Here is a 22477-nt window from a genome sequence, read left to right as displayed (position 1 = left end):
GAAATGAACATTCCCAATTTCTAGGCTCAAATGATAGGAAAATCTCAATTGTTGCAATTTTATAATTCCCTGATATGAAATTTTATTGGGTTTAATATCTGCATAATATAACTAATTAAGAGGATCAAGGAGGGGAAAAAAAAATCTACCTGATTAGCTTGACCAGGTGGTAGCGCGGCAGTGGACAGAGCATTGGCCTGGGTCGCTGAGCACCCAGGTTGGAAACCCCGAGGTCGCAGGCTTGAGGGAGGGATCATAGACATGATGACCCCATGGTCACTGATTTGAAGCCCAAGGTCCCCGGCTTGAAGGAAGCAAGCAGTACTCTCCGAATAGATGAGCCCTTACCAGTTCCTTATCTAACTCCTCTTCTTATTGACTTACTTTTAATCTTTTAGCAAAAGCTCACTGCCTTTTCATTTGTCCTTAGATTTCTGAAAACACCTCAATCGTAGTCCCTGCCTGGTGGGGTGGGGGGTATAGTAGGACTTGGTTTTGTCCACCGCTTTCCCCCAATCCAGCCTACAAGGGGAAGCAGCTGGTTTTGAGGCTGGGGGTGGGGCTGACGGGGGAGTGACAGTGAGAGAGCCCGAGAGGACCGTCAGGGGGCCCTCCCCGCAGAGGCAGGTCCCTCGCGGCTCATCAATGTCTGCCTTTTCAACAAGAGCTAACAATACCTGCAATTGCTTCCCTTGGCGCGGGGTGGGGGGCTGGCTCGGAGGTGGAGGCTGTGCCTGCGGACCGCGCACAGTGGAGCGCGTGGGGGCAGCACGGCGCCGGGGGGCAGCCAGGAGCTTGTAGCCGGAGCAGCGCGCCCGCGGCCCCGTGCGTGCCAGAGCGGGACCGCGGAAACCGCCTGCCGCACAGCCCGCCCCTCCGGCCTGCTCTCCCGACCCTGGAGCGCACCTTCCCGCCCGCGGGCTGCCGACGCAGCAACACGGAGCCCGCGGGGCCTGGGGCGTCCCTCACCCCCGCCCCAGGTCTCAGGTGGACGCAATCCCCCCGGGGCGGGACAGGTGGCGGCTCCGCGTCGCTATAGCGACGACCGGGCCCGCAAGCCGCCCAGGTCCCGACCGGGGCGTCGTGACGTCATCACGCCCTCCCCAGGCGCCCGGCCTCGCGGGCCGAGCGTCACCCCGGCCGGGGGCGGGGCTGCGCCCGGCACGGTTCCCGTCCTGGACGCCCGGGCTCGGTCGGGGGCCCGGGAACCAGGATAAGCAGGACAGCGGCCGCGGCGACTGGGGGTTCGGGGTGGAGCGTGCCCGGTGTTTTACATGCGGGTTCCGGGGCCCGGTAGAGGCGCGCCCAGAGGACAGCAAAGTGCGGTGGCCCCGGAACCTGGATATCGCGCGAGGCAAGCTGAGCGCGGGCGGGCGGGCTATGGCGCAGGCGGGTTGCGGGGCCGGCGCTGGTGGCGGGGCCCGGTGCATGGCGGTCTGTCGGCGGAGTCGCCCTCGGGGGCTGTCAGGTTGGTGGCTCTGGGATGAGTGGGTCCACCGTGCCCAGGTGGGAGGCCGGGCGGGCGCAGGGCCCCGGGAAGGTCCCGAGCCCGGCGGCCGGGCGTCTGGACGGCGGCCTGACCCTTCCCCACCCTTGCCCCCCCCCACTCCGGCCCCATCCCTCCCCTCAATTCCTCCCTGCGACTCCGCCCCCAGGACACCCAAACCCCACCCCGTGACCGCGCCTGCCTCCACTTCCACCTCCGTGAACCCACACCCCACCAACTGACCCTAAGACCTCACCAGGTAACCCTCAATTCTTAGTCATTGACTCTGACAACCCAGAAATCTCCCCAGCACTGTCCAGGGACCTGACTCAGTGACTTTCTCAGTTCTAATACAGTGACTCCCTATCCCCTGAGATCCCACACCCCTCCTTGATGACCACAAACCTTTTCAGTGACCTCACGGGTCCGGTAACACTTCTACCGTGTCCCCCCACAAACTTGGTGACTCTAATTAAGCCCTACTCCAGTAGCTTCCTACCCAGTCATCTTCCACCGGCCCTCGAAATCTGATCATCCCTTCTTTGCCCTGTTACCTCATGATCCTCATTCCATGGTCTCCCTTCATCCTAAAGTTACCCCCACAGACATCCCTCTCTGCACCCCAGCCCGCAGTGTCAATCAGCACATGACCTATAAGTGCCCTGGCACCGTGCTGGTGCCCAGGAAATAATGGAAATGAATTTGAAGTGTAATACTATATAGTTGGAGGCATCAGAGAATTCTGGATTGAGAGTGTGGGCCCTGGTTCAAATCCCTCGCACTGCCACAGTTGAGCTTTGGGGACCTGGGAGAAGCTCCTTCCTCACTCTGGATCTCAGTTTCTCATCTGGATTGTGATAATGTTGAGTTCAAGGATCTCAGAGTTTACTTCAGCTGTGAAATGCTGCAGTACTCAGTCAAGAGATCATTTGCAATCATTTTTGTGACCTTCTCTAGGAGTTGACTCTTACAACCCAACCTCACCCCAGGGTCCACTTGCTTCATGAACCTTCTTCACTCACTCCCGTGAGCCCCTACACTTTCCATAGTTTATATCCGTTTCCCTTGATAAGGCCCCATCAGTTAACTTTTTTGCCAAGCAGGATGGCATGGTGCTTCAGCTCCAGGCACTGATGAGATAAGTGGCCTGAACTCCTGTGTGGCTGCAGCCTTTCAGCTGTGGCACCCTGGGGCATACCATCTAACTTGTCTGAACCCTCCTTCTCCCCTTCTGCCGAGGGAGGCTAATAGCAGTACCTGAGATAATACATGCAAAGCACTTGGCGCCTTGCCTGGTCCGCGTTTACCTTTCAACAATCCAGGAGACCAGGAGAGGTGGTTACTATTATGTCCTCCACCGTTGTTTTTGTTTTGGGGTTGGTTTTAAATAAATGAAGAGCCTAAAACACACAGATGGGTAGCAGAGCTGAGATTCGAACCCAGTCTTTAAAACCCACTTGTTCCATTACTTCTTGCCCACAAAATCTCGCCTCCTTCTCTAGATCACTATCAGCCCCTGGTTTCTTGTTTTCTAATGATTCCTAAGCCAACATCAGCTCTTCATGAACCCCACGGTTTTCGTCACCCTTTGTCCCATGGCTTGGTGACTGCCTCAACCTGTTCATGACTTTTGACCCTACATGCCCTGAGACCACTGCACTTTGATACCTCTCCTCACTCTTTGTCCACCTGCCATCTCGCCCTCCGAGAGTCCTGGAGCTCCGAGCCCTCACTTCGTCATCTCGCCTCACCCTAGGGTGTCTCCCGCCTCCTCGTTGGCACTGTACCTGCGTTCCTCACCGGTAGGAATGCATATGCTCCAAAACCCTCCTAGCCCGGCAGTCTTTCCTCGTATGCTCTCTCCCTATTTTCAGTCTCTACGCAGTTTCTAGCTGCCTTCCTTCCATTGTCCTCCGCCACATTCTGTTATCCCAAAACCTTCATCAGATCAGTTCTTCATCTAGTGGCCTCCTATACCCAGCTGCACCCTCCCATGCTACGAGCCTCCTTTTTACGAGCTGGCCCCTGTGCCACGAGGGCCCTGCCTCTCAGATTCCTGGATCTTGAGGCATATCCGACAGGGTGTGAAAAGAAGGCTCATGTCCATCAGTGATGTCCTTTTCAAACCGGAATCCCCCTTTGCCTTTCCCCCCTCCTGTGTCCCTGTCACTTCTCACTGTGCCTTCCTCCTGCCTTTCTCTTATTTTTTCTCCCAGCCACCCTCACCTCAGCGATCTCTCTAACATTGATTATAGTGCAGACCTTCCTCCCGCCCCAGCTCTGCCCTTCCTTCACGGCCCTGTGCATCTAACTCCGGGACCCCGGGAGTGACCCTGCCGCTCAGCCCGCCTTCCTGCACCCACAGACCTGTCCAAACCCTTGGCTGCTTTGGCTTGTCCGAAGAGCTACACTCTTTTCTGGACAGTGAAGATCGGGATCAGAGGTCACCGAGATCATGGTCCTTTAGATAGCAAGGAGAGAGAGAGACCTCGGAAATTCTTCTGAATCAATCCAGCTTTGTCTCCCTGACCCACTCCCACGATCCGATCCTGTTTATGAAACTGCTTGCTATATATGCCCTCAGGGTAGCATGCTTTGAGTGTCAGCTTCTGCCTGCCTTGAATTAGCTCCATTGTCTTCCAAGCCCTGGGAGGACTTTCCTGTCCCCTCCCCCTGGAAGACGGGATGGTAAGTAGCAAAATGTGACGTGAAATATCCACATCCACAAGCCTGTTCTGTGGGTCACCAAATTCCCAGGTCTTCTATAACGTACTTATTGACTCTGCAACAATAAATCCAGCAGAGGGCAAAAGTAGAGTTAAGGAAGGGGTGAATCCTGCAGTCTACAAAGTCTGGGGTTTTTTTTTTTTTTAAAGTTCTTGCCTTAGGCTTATTTAATCTTTCTTCGGGCATGGTCCATGTTCTGCCTTGTATCTTTGTTATTTGTGTACTTTTCTCAACCCTGCTGTGATTTCTTTGAGAAAGGAGACTGGGTTTGCTCTGCCTTCTGTGTCCCTCATATTTAGCAGGTAGTCAGTAAATACTTCCGGGATCGAATGAGCATGTGCAGAAATTTTGCATCAGTACAAACAAGTGAATATAGCTGATGATATCTCCATTCATTCTGTAAGGCACAGCAGCCCTCTCCCCCAGATCCCTCCACAGGTAACAGTGGACAAGTAAGTCCCTTGATTTTCACAGTCTGGAATTTGGGCACCGTTTGTTAGTAACTGCTGCAGTGGGGGAATGGTATAAGTGCTTGTTTTTAGTGTATTTCTGGTAAGAGTAGCAATTGGTTGACATAGTTATTAGAATACCTTGTTTATGCCTGACCAGGCGGTGGCGCAGTGGATAGAGCGTCGGACTAGGATGCAGAGGACTCAGGTTCGAGACCCCAAGGTCGCCAGCTTGAGCATGAGCTCATCTGGTTTGAGCAAGGCTCACCAGCTTGAGCCCAAGGTCGCTGGCTCAAGCAAGGAGTCACTCGGTCTGCTGTAGCCCCTTCATTTCACATATGAGAAATCAATCAATGAACAACTAAGGAACCGCAACGAAGAATTGAGGTTTCTCATCTGTCTCCCTTCCTGTCTGTCTGTCCCTATCTGTCCCTCTCTCTGACTCTCTCTGTCTCTGTCTCCTCCCCAAAGCTAGATGAGGTATTTACTGGGGGCTGCAGAGACAAGAATAGAGGAAACCAAACTGTCAAAATGTTGGTAATTGTTGCAGTTGGATAGTGGGTTCATGGGGTTCGCTACACTATTCTTTCTACTTTTGTGTATGTCTGAAAATTCGTAATGAAATTGTTTTTTAAAATGGACAGCCAGATGAACAAATGAGGGTTTAGCACGCTCGCTGGAAGGAACCTCCAAGTAAATGAGCTGCTGTTGCTGAGTCAGTACCGTTATCTAGGTTAGTGGTATATTTAGTGCCGGCCGGTTGCTGACCTCTTGGTGAGGTTCCAGGGTGCTAAATGCAAAAATTAGCACTCTGCCCAATTCTATACCGGGTAACCTGCCAGTTGTAACATCCTGGCCACTAGCACCTGTGTCTCGGGTCCTTCCCTGCTTCTCCGCCCAGGTGTGGTTTCTGTGCTAAAGGGCTGAACTGGACCCGGGTGAAGGTGGAGGCAGGGGGAGAGGTGAGGGAGACTAGGTTCTTCTTCCGGCCCGAAGCCTCTAGAAACCAGAAGGTCCTAAAGGAATGCGTGCTCATTTCTTCCCTCATCCATTCTGCGAGTCTGGTGGATACCTGCAAGAGGCCAGGGACGTGTCTGTCATTGGGAGCAGAGCAGTGAATAAAAACAAAGCTCCAGGACTTCAGGAGCTCACCTCCTGAGGAGTTGATGAGGGAGAGACATACAGTAGACAGGGGTAGTCCACCCTTTTATACCTACCGCCCACTTTTGTATCTCTGTTAGAAGTAAAATTTTCTAACCGCCCACCGGTTCCACAGTAATGGTGATTTATAAAGTAGGGAAGTCACTTTACTTTATAAAATTTATAGAGCAGAGTTACAGCAAGTTAAAGCATATAATAATAATTACTTACCAAGTACTTTATGTCAGATTTTTGCTAAGTTTGGCAGAATAGATCTTTATAAAACAACTTACTATAGTTAAATCTATCTTTTTATTTATACTTTGGTTGCTCCGCTACCGCCCACCATGAAAGCTGGAACGCCCCCTAGTGGACAGGAGGGACTAGGTTGACTAGCACTGCAGTAAACAAATGAGGGAAGTATATCTCGAGAAAATTAAACAGAGAAGAGAAATAGAGAATACCAGGAGTAGGGGTATTAAACTTTATTTTTTAAGACTTTATTTATTGATAAAAGAGAGAGAGAAAGAGGGGCAGAGTAGGAAGAATCAATTCCTAGTAGCTGCTTCTCATATCGGCCTTGGCCGGGCAAGCCTGGAGTTTCCAACCAGCGACCTCAGTGTCCCAGGTCAATGCTTCATCCGCTGTGCCACCACAGGCCAGGCGAGGGGTATTAAATTTTAAACAGGATGGTCAAGGAAGTTCTCACCGAAGAGATAACATTTGAGCGAAGACCTAAATGAAGTCAAAGGTAACCCAAGTATATATGTATATGGGGAGCAAATGTATTCTAGTCAGCAGGAACAGCAAGTACAAAGGTCCTGAGGCAGACGTATGCCTTGTATATTTGAGACACGTGAGGGTGCCGGCCAGTATGGCTGCGATGGGGTCAGAGAGGAAACAGTGGGAGATGTAGTCATGGGAGTCGGTCAGAGACAGATCACGTTGGGGCCTCATACGCACTGGGTTCTTTTGTGAATTGTGAGTGAGGTGGGAGCCACTGGATGGTTCTAGGCAGAGAAGCAACATGAACTGACAGAAAGGATCATTTTGGCTGCTACATTGAAATCATAAGGGCCGCCAAGAGTGGGTGAGGGGAAACTGGTTAGGAAGCTACTGTAATAGTCCAGGCAAAAGAAGTTGGTGGCTTGGGCCCAAAGTAAAGCAGCAGGTGAATGAGAAGTGTTGGGTCCTCGACACATTTTTAAAAGAGGAACCGGCAGAATTGGTTGATGAATTGGATGCAACAGGTGAAAGAGAGAGTAGTTGAGGATAGCTCCCTCGTTTTTGGGTTGAGCAACCCAAGGACTGGAGTTCCCATGTAGTGAACTCCGGGAGCCTGGAAACGGGGCAGGTTGTGCGAAGGGAGGGATGAGGAATTCCCTTTGGAGTATGTCGAATTTGAGGTGTTTTGGGGGGATATTGAGGAAGCATTTGGATTGACAGGTCTGCTAGGCCTGAGTAGGTTTCTGCTCTGCTGGGAACTAACAGAACGCTGTCACTGGGCAGAAGACGAAGGGGTGTGGTGGGAAAGACAGCAGCAGTTCATTCTGAGGCCCGGCCCAGCCAGTGTAGCTGTGTGAGCCTTTGGGACTCCTGGCAGCTCTGGGCTCTGTGTATTTATCTGCAAAAACACCTGCTTTAGACGAGACATGAGCTGTCTTCTCAGCCTGTCCCCTTGTGAGAGCTGAGGAATTGGTACTTTGAGTAAAGAAGATGATATATCTGTATATGTGAGATTATTTTGGAAACTGCTGAGTTCTACACAAGGAGGTAGCAGGTGGTAAGATTCCTTCCTTCCTTCCTTCTTTCCTTTCCTTCCCTTCTCTTCTCCTTCCTTTCTTCTTTCCTTCCCTCCCCTCCTTCCCTCCTTCCCTCCCTTCCCTTCCCCTTCCCCCTCCCCTTCCCCTCTTCCTCCTCCTCCTCCCTCTTCCTTCCTTTCTTCCTTCCCTAAAGTAATACACAGAGAGGGCCGACCACGTGCTTGGCACGCTTGGTGCCACGCTGGGCCCCAAGGCCACCGTGACAAAGACACACCCGTGCCTTCCAGCTGCCTGGTGTGGCGTCACTGCTAAGTGCAGAGGGAACGGGGACAGGCTGGAGTCTGTCGGGCTGGTGTGGCATTAACCACGGCAGCCTTGTTGTTTACCTCGTCCTGGGAGGAAACAGAGAACGCGGATGTCAGCGATGAGGCAAGGGGGTGTTCAGTGCGGGCAGAGCCGTCGTCCCGTGGTGGCTGGGAGGAGTTGGGGTGCTGGCACTCGGGCCCTCAGCGTCGACTCCTGGGCCAGGAATTGCTCTTGAGGAGCTCTGGTTCTGGAGTAGATGGAAGGCCTCAAATCTGGTCTTAGGAGTTTCAATTAGATTTTGTTCACAGTAAGTGGCACTGATTCAGGTTTCAAATTTGAGCTGAAGAGCTTGGTGAGCTGTGTGACCTAATAGTATTATTCAGCTTAGTATCTGTGGGCACATACTTTGTTTAGGTGTCGATTAAGCCAAAATACACGCTCTCCAGGAACTTAATTCTAAGCCATAGAACAGAAAGTAGGAGTGTGTTGTTGTCCGCCCCCTCCCTCCAATCAAGTCAAGTTTAAGGAAAACACTGATGGCAGGGTCATCTCCTCACTGCATCTGGAGGACAGTCACTCCGCAGTGTTTATCCTGGTGTCGTTTCTATGGCAGTGTGTTTATTGTAAAGAGAGTCTCAGGCGGCTAAACCAGGGGCACTGAGACACAGACCCAAGTTCAGCTGAGGCCCCTGTCTAACTGACAGAACATCAGATGCCGCCTGCCCTGGCCACTGTCAGCAGAGGTGGAGAAGCGTGAGTGACCCGGGAGCGGCTCCGATGCCAGCGGTCTTTGTTTTGCTGGTGAAGTGCAGTTCAGACTCGGGAAGAGCTGCGGTGCGGGATGTGACATTCAAAGCCTCACAGCATGTGAGACTGTGGCAGCTGGAAGTCGGAGTGTGTCTTCTAACGCCTCTGGGTTGACACTCACCCCAGGCATCCCCGCCGTAAAGGATTCATCTCTGAGAAGCCCAGATAGAACGTTTTAGCTTGGTAGTATTTCTCACTGCAAAACACTGCTTGTTGGCAGTCCCTGCTGCTCGAGGGTTTTGATAAAGCATGAGACCCGTGCTGTTCAGAAAAGCACCAAGGAACTGGGGGGCTACTTGCGATTGTAGGACTGGCCTGAGGGTTAGAGGTGGAGGGTGTGGCAGGGGTGCCTGAGACCGGAGCTCTCTTGGTTGGGGGTCGTCCTCTTCACCCAGGAAGTATCGTCCTGAGATCCTAAACACAGTGAGGGGAAAGGCTGCCCCAGCTTAGCCACCCACCCCTCTAGGTGGACACTTCCCCGTGGCCAGAGCGGGACACGCTGCGTCCCTTACCCCGTACAGGTTTGCTGTTGCCTCACGCTCAGCTCGATCAGCTGTCCATAGGACACTGCAGAGTGGCACCCTCAGAGTGAATTGTGAAACTGAGTTTTCAGATGTGGTTTTGCTGCAACTCGTAACATCGTGGAACCTCCCTGTTGGTACTGGATGCACCAGGCCTCACGAGTGGAGGATCACAGATGGTCTGTGGCCAAGGAAGGGAGCCCGGAGCATGCTTTTAGACTGTCTTCTTTTATTCGTTTATTTCTGTTTCTTGTACATAGCCAGCGCATGCACAGGGCTTTAATTTTCTTAAGTATAAAAGAGATACGGTGAAAGGTCACCCTCTGTTGTTTGCCCCGTCACTGAGCTGCCCTTCCGCGGTGGGCAGGCCTGGTTCCGTAGTGCCTTAGCTCTCTTCTCACGGATTTTTTCTGTGCCCGTCAGCAGCACACGAACGGCACTGGTTCGTACCTTGCCTTTTTTTGTTGTTGTTGTTGCTATCCAGGGTGGGACAAACGGAGGGTTACAGTTGTTCGCATGGAAACTGATACAAAGATGAATAAATAATAACACAAGAATAAACTCTGTGTTTCGCATACTCACAGCTTTAAACCTATTCCTGCCCCACCCTGCAGTTTAGAGAGTTCTTCATGTCAGCATGTGAGGAGCTTCCTCACTGATCATGTCTCCACGGTAAGGAAGCCGTCTACTGATAGACGCTGCTGCTGCTTCTCGTTTTCTGCGGCTGTTGCATCAGCTGCCGTGAGTCACCTTGGACATGCGTTGCCTTGCACATATATATTTCTGCTTGTGGACCAGATGTGAACTGGCTGGGTCAGACGGTGTTGGCATGGGTGATTGTGGCTGGTACTGCCCAGCCGCCCTCCACGGAGCTCATCCCGGTGCGTGCTCTTGGGAGCGGTGTGTGACTGTGCCCGTTTCCCTACAGCAGCATGGGCCTGGCTTTGAGAGTATCTATAGTGTGCTCTCCCCCCCAGGAGCTCGCCCACGCCTCTCTCCCCCCCCCAGGCCTGCACATGGAAGGGTCCCCACGAGACGTGCCACCAGGGGAGCAGCGGGCAGTGGCAGCTCGTCCCAGGCTCGCCCCTTGAACCTGTCCCTCCCCCAGTGTCCTTTTCTCTGACTCTCCAGTGAACCAGAGCAGCCCTGCCCAGGTGTGCCTGCTGCTTCTCCTGTCCTCAGCCCTTCCTGTGTCACTGTCCCCAGCTTTAATAAACATACTCTCAAAATCAGAAGAAAAGAAAAGGTGTTGAGATCCAAGTAGGATGCTGAATCGTGGAGCCCCACCATGATACTTGATGCCACAAGACACGCAGCAACCCAGTTTGAAGAATACTGCATTTAAACATCTATCCAGAAGAGGTAACCGACCTCTGGTGGTTATCAGAGAGGAGGAGAAATCCTAGAGGAAGAAGCTGCTGACCTCAGTGCTGAGACCAGCGTGAAGGAGCTTGGCAGTGCCGAGGAGGGATGGGGCCTAGGGAGTCACCGGAGGGCTGTGGGGAGAGGAAAGGGGGCCCGACAGGGAGGAGCTGGCTCCCAGGCAGGCGTGTGGGGTGTCCCCTGGAGGACTGCCTCTCAGCTTGATGCTGTCTCCTCACGTCAGTGACTTGACTGTTTTAAAGACCCTACCCCTTCCGCCCAGCGCAGCTCTCCATTCCCTTTTGCCTCTTTTGCCGTTGTCTCCCTGGGGGTTAAGGTTTCTGTGAGCTGGGACTGTATGAATGTTCGGCCTTACGTCCTTTTTAATCATTTAGCATTAATTTGTTAGTCCTCCTCCGTGAATACAGGTGGTTCATGGTTCTTGTTGAAAACGTTTAAACAGGCATCCTTGTGCAAACAGCTCCCGTTTTCTGCGGCTGGGGTGACGTATGAAGATGAATGACTAGACCTCCGATGCTGAACTTTCCCCAGTGGGGTTGAGCATTGACAGGCTGTCCTCTGGAGAGCCTGGACCAGTCTCTAGTGCCGTCGTCCGTGCACGCTGTGCCCGCCTTCTGCCGTTGCTGACGTCCACGGTTGGGATGTTTTTTATTAATAACCTATATTTCTTAGAGCCGTTTTAGCTTTATAGGAAAATTGAACAACGTACAGAGTATTCCCATATACTTGCCTTCACCCCCCATTCCCAGTTTCCTCTGTTATAAGCAGACCTCGGGGACATTTCAGGGTCAGTTGCAGAGCACCGCCATAGAGCAAAGATCGCAATAGAGCGAGTCACAGAAACTCTGTTTCTCTGTGCCTATCAAAGTTATGTTTACACTCTACTGCAGTCTGCCCACTGAGCAACAGCATTATGTCTAAAACAGTGTTTTTCAACCAGTGTGCCGTGAGACATGGTCAGGTGTGCCGTGAGGAAATTAAACATGGGTCCCCAAACTACGGCCCGCGTGCCGGATATGGTCCGCGGAGGCTATTTATCCGGCCCGCTTATCCGGCCCGCCGCCAGCCGCCTCCATCCAAACATAAACATTCCCCTCACAATCCCTCCAGCTATCAGCGACAGGAAGAGTAGAGGCACAGGGAACGCTTACTGACCAATCACCTTCTAGGATTCATCCCGACCACTAGCGATGAACCAATAGTAGGCCACCTCTCATCCACACCCAGGAAGGTCCCCGCTCGGGCTGCCGCGCACTTGTCATTGTGTGGCCGCGGCGAGTAGTTGAAGCTGCTACTCCTCCCCATGGTCCCGATTTCTAATCCTGGTCAGGACTGGAGGTAAATGTTGCCACCACTAGATGAAGCCTCAGCCTCAGCTGGTTATGTCTATCCTGATGGTGTATATAGATATTTGACCTTTTTCTTTTTAAAAGAGGCACCCGCAGAGGGTGATATACAATGCATCACAATGCATCACAATGTTATCTAACTTTAAAGCTAAAGTTTGCTGATCTTCCTTTGGACAGTTTTTGGTTATCGTTGCCAAGGAGTTCCCCATTTTGGCCAACAAAGCTATTTTGACATTGCTCCTGTTTTCAACCACATATCTATGTGAGCTGAGCTTCTCAAGCTTGACTGCGATAAAAACTAAAAACAGAGAGAGACTGAGAACTGTTGAGGAAGAGCTTTGTGTGTGTCTTTCTACCATTCCTGCCAGGATATCCCTTTTGTGTTCATCGAAACAGGCCCAGGTTTCACACTAAGTGAGTATAAATACATTTAGAAACTATATTATTAACTATATGTATAATATGTACTGTGTTAGAGTATCATTTTGTATCATTTTGGTAGGTGGTGTGCCCCAGGATTTTATAAATGTAAAAAATGTGCCGCGGTCAAAAAAGGTTGAAAATCACTGGTCTAAAAGAATAAAAGCGTGCATAATTAATAAGTGCTCACCATCGTCTGAGCCTTCAGCAAGCCCCAGTCTTTCCGCGGGCGGAGAGCTTTGCCTCAGTGTGGACGGCCGCGGACTGATGGGGCGGCGGGTGCTGAAGGTCGGATGGCCGTGGGGAATTCTGAACAGGAGACCACAGTGAGGCGTGCGGCATCGATGGGCTTGTCCTTTCACAAACAAGCCTCTGTACCGTGCGGGGCTATTTGATAGCGTGTTACTCGAAGTGGGACTTTCAGAATTGGAGCCGGTCCTCTGAAACCTGCCTCTGCGTTAGCAACTGTGTCGTGTTCTGGGTCCTTTGTTGTCATCTCAGCAGTCTCCACAGCATCCTCCCCAGGACTAGACTCCGTCTGGGGAAACCCTGGTCTTCGCTCATCGGGGAGCCTCCTCATCCATTCGAGGTTCATCACGAGGCTGTGGCAGTCCAGCCTCACCTTCAGGCTCCACTTCTCGCTCTAGCTCTCTCGCTGTTTCCCCCACCACTGCAGTTCCTTCCTCCGCGGAAGTCACCCGTGAGGATTGGAATCAACATCGCCCACTCCTGTTAGTGTTCACTCATTAAGTTGCCACCAACCTTCAATTTATTCAAAAAAAAGAGAAAGGCTTTCTCTGTGCAGCACAGTAACACAAGGCATGCCAGAATTTACATCTTATCTTGCCAGGCTGTGGTGTAGTTGCTACAACCAGCAAGCCAATATCCATGCATTATTAACTACTGCTCACAAACATTAGGGGATACTTCAAATGAATATGAAGCGATAAAAAAAAAAGCCTTTGATTTTTTTTTAAAAACAAGAACATCAGAAAAGCAAACAAGTCAAAGTTGTTTGATTATACAAATAAGATGAAAAATCAACTTTTATCTCATTGGTGAAAATGCACTACACAAAAGGCTGAAAGTACTGGAGTATCTGCACATTCCCTGGTCCGCTAATTTTTATGAGCAGTGTATAAAGTCCATAGTTTACAGTAGGGTTCACTCTTTGTGCTGTACAGTCTGTGGATTGCAATAAATGCATAACGCCAGGTGTCCACCATCACAGCATCCCACAGGAGAGTTTCACTGCCCTAACGGTGCCCTGGGCTCCACCTGCACAGCCCTTCTCTCCTGCTGCGTCCTTGCCAACCATTGCTTATTTTTACTGTCTCTATAGTTTTGCCTTTTCCAGTTGAACTCATATTGTATGGAGCCTTTTCAGACTGGCTTCTTTCACTTAGCAATGTACATTAAGTTTCCTCTGTGTCTTTCTGGTGGCGTAACAGCTCATTTCATTTTACCATGGAATAGTATTCCATTGTCTAGGTCAGCGGTAGTCAACCTTTTTATATCTGCCGCCTACTTTTAGTAGTAGAATTTTCTGACCACCCACTGGTTCCACAGTAATGGTGATTTATAAAGTAGGGAAGTAACTTTACTTTATAAAATGTATAAATAGAGTTACAGCAAGTTAAAGCATATAATAATCACCAAGTACTTTATGTCGAATTTTCGCTAAGTTTGGCAGAATAAATCTTTATAAAACAACTTACTATAGTTAAATCTATCTTTTAATTTATATACATACTTTGGTTGCTCCACTACCGCCCACCATGAAAGCTGGAACGCCCACCAGTGGGCGGTAGGGACCAGGTTGACTACCACTGGTATAGATGTACCACCGTTTGTTGATTGAAGGACATCTTAGTTTCTTCCCATTTGGGGCAATTATAAATCAAGCTGTTGTAAGCATAAGTTTTCAGCTTGCTTGGGTAAAGACTGAGGCATAGGATTGTTGGATCACTTGGTAAGTGTATGTTTAGCTTTGTGAGAAACACTGTCTTCCAAAGTATCATTTTGCATTCCAACCAGCAATGAATAAGAGTCTCTGTTCCTCCACACACTTGGCCACATTTGGTGTCATCAGTTCTAATAGGTGTGTAGTGGTATCTCCTTGTCTATATTAGGTATCAATACTTTTACTTTGATTTTTGGTAATTTAATAAGTAAAAGATGGTCCTGATTATTCTTTATTGTTCTTCAATTACTAATGAGAATGAACCTTGCTCGCTTTGGCAGTGCATATTCTAATGAGAAGGAACCTTTTTAATTAGTGTTTTTTGCTTTTGAGTTCATAGTGTAGCCTTACTTGCCCAGTGGGAATTTGATAATTGTTCTTAGAGGTTTGTACGTGTCTGCATGTGTTTTTTTTCACCCAATGGCAAAATTCACATAGTGTAAAATTTACCGTCTTAACCATATTTAAGCGTACAGTTCAGTTACATGTGTTTTTAATATCACGTCTTATGTTTTATAGTGGTACCTTGAGATACGAACAGACCAACATACAAATTTTTTAAGATATGAGCTGCGACTCAGTCCATATTTTTGTTCGAGATCTGAGCGAAATTCCGAGATACGAGTCGTGATTCGGGAAGCTGCCACTAGTGGGCACGTTGGCACACGGGTCCAGTATCGGCAGTTTGATATACGAGTTGACTGACTTACGAGCTCAGTTACAGAACGAATTAAATTCGTATCTCAAGGTACCACTGTATTTCTTTAATATTTCCCCTAATGTTTGGGGTTTTTGTTTGTATTTTTAACTCTTCATTTGACTTGATTTTTTTGTGCTTCTCCTTTGCCTTCTCTTTCTTGTTAGGACCTGGATATTGTTCTGTTTTAATGAACTAATGAAGTAAATGTAACCTTTTGTCCTCCAGTGATGTTTCTAAGTGACCAGGACGATCCAGTCTCTCCTGATAGTGATGGAGATTGAATTTTCAAATAGCCCGTCGTGAGCCAGTGGGGACCCCAATATTGTTCAGTGTGACTTCATCATAGCTGAACAATTTACTTGTTGGTATAAAGCATATCCTTAGGATAACGCTTCCAAAATGTCTTTATTATGGACTTTTCTTTCAATGGACAAAGAGTAGGTTTGAGACCGCCGCAATTGGGTGTTCACAAACTAAGATGTTAAAACAAATGGCTGAAAACCAGATTTTTAAGTTACTGGCTTTAGTTTAAATGAATGCTGTTCTCCAGGAAAGAGGTCTGCCTTTTCCCCTGCCCTTTTGAAACTGAAAATAATCCATTTTGCCTAATTACTCCTTTTTTTCTGTGACTAACTCACATCTATAAAACTGTAGTCACCAAATAGGAATGGTACTAAAAAGTGATTTGGGCTTTTAACATCCGTGGGCCTTTTGGAAAGAGATGTTTAGCTGATGTTTTTCAAGTTTGTTATGTTGATGGAAATCTCTGTTACTCATTTCCTGTTTTCTCTTCTGAGTTTGTAAACCCGCAGAGGCAAGCCTGTCTCACTGGGGCTTCTGTAATCACAAATTCTGAGTCATTTCACTACAGCTCTTCCAAATCAGGTTCTGATTGGCCACTTGACTCTCTATCCTGCCCAACCTAATGCCACTTTGTCCTCTCAGAAGTTTCTATAATTCCCAAATGAGAAATTTTCTTCCTTCCTTCCTTTTTTTAGGGAGAGAGATGAAAAGCATCAACTTATTGTTGTGGCACCGTAGTTCATTGATTGCTTTCTCATATGTGCCTTGGCTGGGGACTATAGCCAGTGACCCCTTGCTCAAGCTACTGACCTTGAGCTTCAAGCCGGCAACCTTGGGGTTATGTCTATGATCCCACGATCAAGCCCACAACCCTGTGCTCAAGCTGGTGAGCCCACGCTCAAGCCGGATGAGCGCGGGGTTTCGAACCTGGGTCCTCAGCGTCCCAGGCTGCCGCTCTATCCACTGCACCACCACCTGATTAGACCCAAATGAGGGATTTTCTGAGTGAAGAGAATTAACTTGTAGTTTTTTCCTAAGTTGAGCATGCTTTTTTTTCCAAGCAAAAGTTTCTAATTTTTTTTTTCTTCCAAATACAGTGGCCTTCCAGACAGAGTACAGAAAGCTTTGTTCTAAACAGCCAGGGAGTTCTGGTTGGAAAGGAAACCGTGGGAGGGTGAGCAGGTGCCCTAGTGGAGGAGAAGCCCAGCTCGCATGTGGGTCCGCGGAGCACACGAGCGCAGGGCTGCTCTGCGGCGTCCAGCCTCCTCGCCCCGATTCTCCCGCTTTCTGGAGGCGGCGCCAGCGTGCCTTGTTTCGTAAAGAGAGCTAACACCCCACCGTACCTAGAAAGCTCCTCTCCATGTTACATCTCCCCAGTGATTACAGTGGATGTTTTTGCATCGAGAAACATTTATATACAGGGCGGAGCAAAGGTAGGTTTACAGTCTTAGATTATCATTATTTACTAATTACTGTAGTATTTTTCTTTTTTTTCTTTTTTTTTGTATTTTTCTGAAGCTGGAAACGGGGAGAGACAGTCAGACAGACTCCGCATGCGCCCGACCGGGATCCACCCGGCACGCCCACCAGGGGCGAAGCTCTGCCCACCAGGGAGCGATGCTCTGCCCCTCCGGGGCGTTGCTCTGCTGCAACCAGAGCCACTCTAGCGCCTGGGGCAGAGGCCAAGGAGCCATCCCCAGCGCCCGGGCCATCTTTGCTCCAATGGAGCCTTGGCTGGGGGAGGGGAAGAGAGAGACAGAGAGGAAGGAGGGGGGGGGGTGGAGAAGCAAATGGGTGCTTCTATGTGCCCTGGCCGGGAATCGAACCCGGGTCCCCCGCACGCCAGGCCAACGCTCTACCGCTGAGCCAACCGGCCAGGGCCTACTGTAGTACTTTTCATGCAAACAACTGTAGACTGCCTTTTGTCCCCACCTGTGCTACGAAGCCATGCGACTGTTTCCTGCATCAGAGCCAACGATAGGTGAAGTTTGTTTAAAAATGCAGCAGACAGAAACTGGACCTGCTGCTGGTTCTGGGAGAGCCAGCGGTGCCCCCTTTTCACCCTGACCTTCCGTCAGGGCTCGTATCCAGCCCCCAACCCCACTTTATCTCCTCCCTGTTCCCAGCTCGGTCACCGGGGTGCCGGTAGACTTGAACTCCTCCACAGAGGACACAGAGCAGCTGCCCCTGTCCCCTCTGTGTCCTTCCTCAGAGGGCCGTGGGAGTTCTGAGTCTAAAATGCCTAGTGTGGGCGGGGCCTGCTCGGACACAGCCATCCTGGGGCCGGACAGGCCTCTCTCCGACCCGTCTGGTTCACCTTGGTTAGTGTGTGCTGACACAGGAGCATTCAGAGAGCGCCCTTGGATGGTAGAAAGGGAGACAGACGGCAGTCAGACACTTGTACGGGCCTGGCAGCCCCGGGGCGCCTCCCCATCCCCCTCTGGCTGACGGGCTCTGCTGGAAGGCTGCCTCGGGGATCCGGGAAGGTTAGAGAGCCAGAGTGGACCGTGTGAAAGGTTTACGTTATGAGGCTCAAGGAGAAAAGCTGACTATTTGGCCTGGACGTAAGAACATGTAGAGGAGTAGAGATGTTTTCTTCTGAGTCTGAGAAGAGTTATTTGGGGACATGTGGCCACCCAGCTATTCTCGCGTATCATGGCGGTCAGGCCAAGAAGATCTGGGTGGACGTTGCCGTAGGCAAGGTGAAAGTTAACCAGTATTTGCATGTTTTGGGTGCCGACAATGTGTTACGGTGGATCAGCGGAAGGAAGAAATGCACCAGATAGTGAGAGGTGTGGGGCCCGCCTGACCGGCTTTGAATCCTGGCTTTAGCCCTTTACTAGCTATGGAACCTCGGACAAATCACTTCACCTCTGAGCCTCAGTCACCTCATCTGTAAAATGGGGTGAGGTATCTGTGTCCTCGTAGGTTATGTTTAAGCTTAAAAGAGTTCATATAGCCTGACCTGTGGTGGCGCAGTGGATAAATCGTCGACCTGAAACACTGAGGTTGCCGGCTCAAAACCCTGCACTTGTCGCCTGACCAGGCAGTGGTGCAGTGGATGGAGCGTTGGTTGGGCTGGGATGCAGAGGACCCAGGTTCGAGACCCTGAGGTCGCCAGCTTGAATGTGGGCTCATCTAGTTTGAGCAAAAGCTCACCAGCTTGGACCCAAGGTCGCTGGCTCGAGCAAGGGATTACTCGGTCTGCTGAAGGCCCATGGTAAAGGCACATATGAGAAAGCAATCAATGAACAACTAAGGTGTCGCAATGAAAAACTGATGATTGATGCTTCTCATCTCTCTCCGTTCCTGTCTATCTGTCCCTGTCTATCTCTCTCTCTGACTCTCTCTCTGTCCCTGTAAAAAAACAAACAAACAAACAAAAACCCTGCACTTGTCTGGTCAAGGTACATATGGGAGTTGATGCTTCCTGCTCCTCCCCTCTTTCTCACTCTCCCCCCCCCCCCCGTCTCTCTCTCTCTCTCTAAAAAAAAAAAAAAAGAATAAATAACTTTAAAAACAAAAAAGAGTTCATATAGGTAAAGGACTTTGAACAGTGGCTAGCACATATCAAGGGCTCTATACAGGGTGGCCAAACGTAAGTTTACAGTTGTGAGCACACAAAACAATTTGTTCTTGTTTTTTTATTAATTATGGTATTATTTTTCACATGAATAGCTGTAAACCTATGTTTGCCCACCCTGTGTGTGATGAATATAATTAGCATGAGCATTGGGGACGATTTTAGGGTCCTCTGGGCTAATGCGTCTTTTTACAGATTAGGTGGCGGTCACAGGAGGTGGAACCGAGATTAGAAGCCGTTCCTGTAGACCGCCCAGGGCCATCGCCACTAGTCTTGGCGGTGCTTTAGAAATACCCATTGCTTCAAAAGCATTTCCCCTTGGGCTCCTCTTCTATCCCCTCCTCCTTGGAGCCCGTATTTCCAGAGAACTTCCTGTGGCCCAGCACTGTACTAAATGCTGACTTAGGCGGCCTCCTTACAGCAACCTGTGAAGAAAGTTTCACTGTTATCCCCATTGTTTAGAAATGCCATCTGAGGCTCAGAGAGGTTCAGTTACTTGCCCCAGGCTACACAGCTTCAAAGAGGTAGGGCCTGGTTTAGAATCCCATGTTCTTAACTGCCCTACGGTCAAAAGGGTTGTCCTCAGAAAGTCCCACTACGGTACAGATTAGCTGAATTAAACCACCATTGTGGCAGCATCATAGGGCCCAGCTGGGAAGACCTGAGGCTGTTCTGTAATCCCTTTCAACCTGCAGACTGCTCTGTTTTCAGACCCACGTCTCATGTGGTTCCTTACTTCTGATACAGTGCCGTTACACAAAATCAGATTCCCCAAACAGTTTCTCTCCCTCATACAGAGAATGAAAGGCGAGGGCCCTGGAGCAGGCTAAGAGAAGCCAGGACCAGAGCTTCTATGAGATGGAGGCTGTGGAGGCGTTATCGGGGCTTGGGGCCAGGTTGGGGGTCACTGCTGGGGTCCCGGCAAACCAGAGAAGACGGGTCAGATGTCTGAATTCCCACCTAGACCAGTCGTTCTTCACCCCTGTGAGACTCTGATGACCGTCCCGGGCCTCCCCCACCTGTCCCCCACTTCAGAGCAGTGCTCAAGCTCACACTGTTTTTAGGTGGCTTCAGAGTTCATAAGTCCCCAGCTAAAACCCTCTGTACTAAGGCAGCGGCACAGAGCACTGAAGAGCCAGACGGCCTGGTTCAAATCCTCCTCTCCCACTGATTAGCGGTGTAACTTGAACAAATTACCTCATGTCTCGGGATTGTCGCGAGGATTAAATGTGTCACATGTAAAATGCCTAGAACACGGTAAACCGGAAAGCAGTGTTCGCTCTTAATTGCAGTAATGCTGCTATCGCTGGAGTTCAGCCCAGTCAGTAAACGTTTCTGGACAGACATACGTGACGGACAGAACGAATGAATAATCCTAGTGGAGATGCCTGGTTTGGGAAGAGCCTCCCAACCAGTGTGTCACAAATGGGCTAGAGTTCTGTTCAGAAATTGATCCGCTCAGCCCTCGGAGCTGCCAGGTCCCCAGCGGGTGTTGCTTCTGGCTTCAGGCAGCAGCCTCCACAGGGTGACATGCAGATATCCTCTCTGGGTCCCCTGGCTGGAAAACAGTTCGGGCAGCATTGGTCGGGAGGATCACCTGGCAGGCAGTGAGGATCAAGTAGCCAGTCTCAATTCCAAGTCCAGGGGAACTCTTCGGATGAGTGGCCAAAGAGACTCCTAACCACCGAACCGGAGCGGAGGCTTCACCAGGGTGGGTTCTCCAGCTCCCGTGGGCTCCACGCCACGACAGACGCAGAGGAAGTCCGGCCAGCTGGACGCTGCAGTGTCTCCCTCCTGGCGCGTGAGGACGCTGTAAGTCACTCCTCAAGGATCTGTCGAGAGCCGCAGCGGACCAGAAAGCGGGCTGCAGCCCCGAGTCCCGTGTTAGAGCGGTGTTGATGAGTACTGAAGTCCTGACCCCCGGGGTAGGAGTGCTAGGGACAGGGCGTGCCCAGGGCTGTGGGGCCTTAGGAGGGGACCCACCCTTGCCTGCAAGGTGGATTCCAAGGGTGATAGGATGCCATTGAAGACTTTTAATCAAGGCAGTGGTAGATTTAGGTTTGTACTTTTTTTAAAAGTCATCCTGACAAAATATTGCAAAATGAATAGGAAACAGGCAAGAGTTTATTTGAGGACATAGGTTAGGAAACTCATATAAGAAGTGGCCAAGAGGTGAGAGGTGATTCTCTCCTGAAATAGGTACCTAGACTTTTTTTCTTTTATGTTTTTAAAGATCTTATTTATTGACTTTACAGAGAAAAGGGTGAGTTTTAAAGAGAGAAGAGTGAGAAGTATCAACTCATAGTTGCTTCACCTTAGTTATTCATTGCTTGCTTGTCATATAAGCCTTGACTGGGCAAGCCCAGGGTTTTGAACCAGTGACCTCAGCGTTCCAGGTCAGTGCTCTGTCCACTGCACCACTACAGGCCTAGACTTTTTTTTTTTTGAGATGTAATTGACATACAGTTTTACACATTAGTTTAGGAATACAATGATAATGATTTAATATTTGTATATGTTGCAAAATGACCACCATGTTAAGTCAGGTTAACATCCCTCACCGTACATAGTTACAGAATTATTTTATTTTATTTTATTTTTAGAATGGGAGGGTCATCAATTTGCTGTTCCACTTATTCATGCACTCATTGTTTAATTCTTGTATGTGCCCTGACCGGGGATCGAACCTGCAACCTTGGCATATTGGAACAATGCTCTAACTAACTGAGCTACCTCACCAGGGCCAGGATTTTTTTTTTTTTTTTTTGGGATAAGAACTGTTAGGACTTACTCTCTTAGCAACTGTCAGATGTACAATATAGTATTAGTAACTATTATTCCCATGCCGTACATTGTATCCCCAAAGCTTACTTATTTTGTAACGAAAGTGTGTACCTTCTGACTCCCTTTACCCGTTTTGCACACGCCCAGCCCCCATCCTCTATCAGTCGCCAACCTGTTGTCTGTATGTAGCAGCTTGGTTTTGTTTTATTGTTTTAGGGTTTATTTTGTTTTTAAGATTCTACATATAAGTGACATCATACGGTGTTTGTCTTTCCCTGTCTGACTTACCTCTCTTAGCATTTATTTATTTATTTATTTATTTATTTATTTATTTATTTTTTCCTGTATTTTTCTGAAGCCGGAAACGGGGAGATACAGTCAGACAGACTCCCGCATGCGCCCGACCGGGATCCACCCGGCACGCCCACCAGGGGGCGACGCTCTGCCCCTCCAGGGCGTCGCTCTGTTGCGACCAGAGCCACTCTAGCGCCTGGGGCAGAGGCCGAGGACCATCCCCAGCACCCGGGCCATCTTTGCTCCAGTGGAGCCTTGGCTGCCGGAGGGGAAGAGAGAGACAGAGAGGAAGGAGAGGGGGAGGGGTGGAGAAGCAGATGGGCACTTCTCCTGTGTGCCCTGGCCGGGAATCTAACCCGGGACCCCTGCACGCGAGGCCGACGCTCTACCACTGGAGCCAACCGGCCAGGGCCTTTTAGCATTTATTTTTATGGCTGAATAATATCCCACTGTAATATATATCCCACTTTCTTTATCCATTCCCCCATCAATATACACT

The 22477-nt window shown here is 49.9% G+C and overlaps 1 protein-coding gene and 1 non-coding gene across 4 annotated transcripts in view; one reads left to right on the top strand and one right to left on the bottom strand.

Moving 5' to 3' along the window:
- The first annotated feature begins 1128 nt into the window (after positions 1–1128).
- Positions 1129–22477, top strand: part of ZNF76 (zinc finger protein 76) — a 46070-nt gene continuing 24721 nt past the window's right edge. For 2 of the 3 annotated variants that reach the window (XM_066359584.1, XM_066359586.1), the window contains exon 1: positions 1129–1468. The gene's annotated coding sequence lies outside the window, so the exon portion shown is untranslated. The remainder of the gene's footprint in view (positions 1469–22477) is intronic. The other variant, XM_066359585.1, reaches the window with a different exon arrangement.
- On the bottom strand, positions 22314–22390 carry TRNAA-CGC (transfer RNA alanine (anticodon CGC)). Its single transcript has one exon. It is a non-coding gene; the product is annotated as a tRNA-Ala (tRNA).

This window comes from Saccopteryx leptura, chromosome 1, assembly GCF_036850995.1.
Source record: "Saccopteryx leptura isolate mSacLep1 chromosome 1, mSacLep1_pri_phased_curated, whole genome shotgun sequence".
Classification (NCBI taxonomy): domain Eukaryota; kingdom Metazoa; phylum Chordata; class Mammalia; order Chiroptera; family Emballonuridae; genus Saccopteryx; species Saccopteryx leptura.
Note: the sequence above shows the minus strand (reverse complement) of the source record. Positions and strands in the feature narration are given on the sequence as shown.